The sequence below is a fragment of the Bacillus rossius genome, chromosome 2, assembly GCF_032445375.1.
Source record: "Bacillus rossius redtenbacheri isolate Brsri chromosome 2, Brsri_v3, whole genome shotgun sequence".
NCBI classification, from domain to species: Eukaryota; Metazoa; Arthropoda; class Insecta; order Phasmatodea; family Bacillidae; genus Bacillus; species Bacillus rossius.
In genome coordinates, this window is record NC_086331.1 from 78857451 (window position 1) to 78862384 (window position 4934).

The window sequence follows — 4934 nt, forward strand, 5'->3', positions numbered from 1 at the left end:
GACGCGCAGCACATACCGCTCGCTTCATCATTCCATTTTTTTAGCAAAACATTTAGGACAAACCTTATTCATTGCTCCGATTTGGATGCTGTTCTGAGAGCATAATCAATATGTGGATCGTAACTGAATGCTGATATATTAGTATGAGCTAAAATTATATTACGCATTCTAGTTGTTAACGATTGTTGTCTTTCTCACTGTGCAATAAGTCGCTGCGAGCGTTCGGCACTCGATTGTCGTTCGTATAGTTGGAATTATGATTTATTAATTTAGCAATATCTATTGATTGGAATAGCCGATTTGAACAATTCAAAAAGTAATTTACAGGAATTGAAACAGTCTTGAAAACAATATGATTTATTTGGATAAGGAATTTAACAGAAGTATGAATAACATGGTCTAATTTTGGTCGGTATTTCTATCAACTTTTAAAATGTAAAAAGTGGTTATTGTGACATAACTATAATAGTTGGACATATAGTATCGCAAAGTTTTTTGTAGTTATTGATATGTTCTTTAATATTGTATAGGACATACTTTTGTTCTATCATCAATAGTTTCCGCAGCGCATGCGACATAAGATGTTTTATGGCATTTTTTTACACATTGGATTACGTTACTAAAGTTTTAGTAAAGATTCCTTCCTTATCTTTTCTAGCAATAAATATAGCCTATGTTACTCAGGGTGAATGTAGCTTTCTAATAGTGAAAAATTTTTAGAAATCGGCACAGTAGTTTTTGAGTTTATTCATTACAAACCTACACACACAAAAAAATACAAATCTTTCCTGTTTATAATATTAGTGTAGATATGTAATGATGATGTAGAGAAATGTAAATGTTTAATGTGGTTAAGTGTAAGAAAAGGCGTATGCCCTTAACTTTGCCACCAACAAAGTCGATAAATAAAATAAATAAATAGCAGCTCCTTGCAGTGCTCCACAAACATGAATCCTACAAACTTGTTTTTGTTGTATCATTTAAGGTAACAAATAAAAAAATTTCACAACACCTATTATATATGTGGTAGTATAGAAGTAAAAAAATATATATATACTATGCAAAATAAGCAAGATGAAACAACACAAATTTAGAAATAATGTTTTTACCGAATTTCTGGAATAAAATAAAAATTATATAAACTACAGAAACTTAAAAGACCATACGTAAAAGTCTTTTAAATTTAGTTTCTGCACATTGATTAATCTTTTTAAATGTATATTTTTTGGAGTCTACAGTAATCGATTTGATAGCTAGAGCATTCGGAGTGTCGCAATGTGTACTGCTCTGGGATCCATGGCAAGTCGTTTGGGTAGGAGCATTTTAATCACAGGTAACAAAGATATAAATAATCAGGTCAAATTCGCTAGTAAAAAGCTTTAATTAACTAATGTAAGGACATATGCAAAAGTTTATTTTATTTTATAATACTACCTCATGATAAAAATATTTACTTATAAGAAATTCAAACCTTAATTGGCGCTCTGAAAACTATCAGTGTTTGTTTCTAATAGAACAAGTAGCCTGGATAAAATATAAATAGAATACTTTTTAAAGTGATAGAATAAGTCAAGAAATATAATATACTTATTTGTTGATTAGTATTGGTATTAATAATAATTTAGGTAGCTATTTTTTCTAAATCAGAGTAGTTGGAAATGGGGGGTTCAAGCACAGGCGCAGGAGCCAGGAGCCCGCCATCTTGGATGACGTCATCGGCGGCCATCTTGGATGACGTCATCGGCGGCCATCTTGGATGACGTCATCATGACCTTTGACCTTGACCTTGTCAATCTATGCTAATCTATGCTAATCTATGCCAATCTATGCCAATCCGTATGCTAATCTATGCTAATCCATATGTTAATCCATGCTAATCCATATGTTAATCCATGCTAATCCATATGTTAATCCATGCTAATCCATCCGCCATTTTATATTTCTAGAAATTTCCACCAACTTCGAATCGTGACGTCACCGTTGCACTTTTCGTCACGGCCGCCATCTTGGATTCGAATTTTTTTTTCGAACTTTTGAAATTCGATGTAATCATCAGCCGCCATCTTGTTTCGTCTGCTGGTGGCCGCCATCTTGTTTCGTCTGCTGGTGGCCGCCATCTTGTTTTCGTCTGCTGGAGGCAGCCATCTTGCAACGTCATATAGTTCTGTTGGTCGCCACCAGATAGCAGCAGGGATTATTTTATTTTTTTCTTTAACTAAAATATTTTCAGTGCCGAGGCTGGGATTCGATCCATGGGATGTGAAAACGTCCAGGATGTCGTGGTTACGAGGCGGACACCTTGACCACTAGACCACGAGACCAATTGGGGTATGGTGGAATAAATAATCTATATATGCCACGTACTGACGTCAAGTTTTATGATAAAAGGGGGGAGGGTGTCTTTGCCTTCCCAAATGCATGAAATTAAAATTATTATTATACCATCGCCATCTTTAATTCCAGCACAGACTACCAGATGGCGCCAAATTCAAATATTAGTTAGGGAGTCGGCAGGCAGGTGTCGCATGCCGCCATCTTGGTTCTCAAGTTGGCTGGTAGATGTCGCTAGTATCGCGCGCCAAATTCAAAAATTAGTTGCCAGAGGCGCCGCCATCTTGGTACTTAAGTTGGCTGGTAGATGTCGCTAGTATCGCGCGCCAAATTCAAAAATTAGTTGCCAGAGGCGCCGCCATCTTGGTTCTCAAGTTGGCTGGTAGATGGCGCCACCGTCGCCATATTTTAGTTCATACAATCGATACCAGATGACGCCACCATCGCCATCTTTAGTTCCTAGTGTTGCTACCAGAGTGTGCCACCGTCGCCATCTTTAATTCCTAAAGTTACCGCTGGAGCACGCCACCATCGCCATCTTTAATTCATAAAGTCGCTACCGGATGGCACCACTGTCGGCCATCTTTAATTCAAGGTATTGTCGTCGGATGGTGCCAAGTTTGAATTTAAAAACCTACAAGTGTTATGCAATGTGTAACCAGTCGAGATAAGTTTGGAACCTGTAGCCATATTATTATTATTTATTAATGTATGTTTATTAAATATGATAGAGTATTTATAAAATATTGGTGTTGTGTAGAGTCTCTCTCTCTTCTCGTAGTGGCAGAAGACATCTCGAAGGTAGTGTTAGAATTTATGTATTAAAGCAATCACTCTAGCTGAGGAGACTAATAACTTATAGTTACAATTCAATAATAGCGGCAATTAAATGTTTTGAAATTAAAGCAAACAACGTAAATGTTAAACACATATTTATTTAAATCTTATTACAAACAGCAAGGGGTAAGAACAATCGATGATTTAAAAGAAGTAAATAACGAGTAATAAAATCACATAATATTCACACACTACACATCATAGTGACAAAGGCAACATTAACTCGAGACCCAATTATACATAGTAGTATGGGTGGTCGAATAGCCAGAATTTAAGTAGCTGAACATTACAATGGGCGCAATGGAATTTGCCATACAGTTTTATACATTTATCCAGGCGGTTTCCATAAGTCTTTAAAAGTTTGTTGAAGCTAGGACAGTTTCTTTCATTATGTAAATCAACAATGTTGGCACTGCACAGTTCACTAAAGATACTTTTTTGTTTGTCTCCTAGGACGTATACTACATCTCCTTCTTCAGGGTTGACGATGTCACATAACACTGATGAGATTTGGTCAAAGCTCACTTCACCTTCGTTCCACGAGAGTCCATGCACTTCATAAGTCAGTTTACGATTCTCGCTTTGCGACAGCCTGTCTAGTTCGGACCAGTCACATGGTGGTTTGAATATGTATTCATAGGTCCTCAATACATCACCGTCCTCGATGAACATTGCTGCAAGTTGCTTAACCACATACCCCTTTTGTGATGTGAGGCACTGAATGTTGCAGAGAAATAATGACATTTTTTTGTCAGTACTCACGATAACTGATGTGTGAAGCTGTGCTAGCTCTGCAAGGCTGATGCTAGTTCTACAGGTATGACTGCAAGGCTGCAGTGCTGATGTTGTCTCTAGGATGCTGAATGTCAGACTGGTTGTAACAACCCTTGGTGTCGTAGTACACACAAATTTACAATTCGTCTTCATCACTATCCCCCAAGCCACTATCCGTTCCTTCATCCACATCTTCGTTCACCTCTTGCGCTTCCTTTGCGGCCTCGATGCAGGTCATAACAGCATGATATAAATAGGTAATAAATACCTCTTCCTCAGGGAACTCAGTGAGAATGTTGAGGGTGGAGGATGTAAGGTGGTAATGTATATCATTAAAGTCCATACCTATGTAGCGACGTACTACATCCATTACAAATTCCCGAACATCGTCCATCGTAACACTGTTTAAATTACAATCGCAAACACTCTCCGCGTAAACACTGGTGGAAGCCATGATGATAGGAGCGTGGTTAGAAGCAGACTACCACGTTAGTGGAGCGATGCTGTGAGACCCCAGAACTCGCTCTAAATATCCTGCACAACACATTCCATTAGCCCGGGAATGTCACAAACAACATTTACAAATACCCTGAGTGGCTCTGTGTGTTTCCTCCTACCCGAACACGCGCTGTTGTGAAAGCCTCTTCCCAAGCACAGACGTCACTCCCGCAGCAGACAAAACAGGCGTATGCTACAGGAGCTAGAACAATTGAATAGCCAAATATATATTTAGACTACCCAACTTCATAAATGACATGAGACAATTACTGTGCGATAATCATACTTTAAATAATGCAATGTATGTATAAACAATAATCATGACTAAGTACTTGAAAAAAAAATGTAAATGAGGTGTTATTCACCTTTAGCGCTTCTCGATTTCTGTATCTGCTACCCACGAATTAAACTGAGACGGGAAACCCCACCATTTCACAAAAGACTGGCCATTTCTTCGTTTGAGAACTTTTTCCACCAAATATGTGTCCGGATAC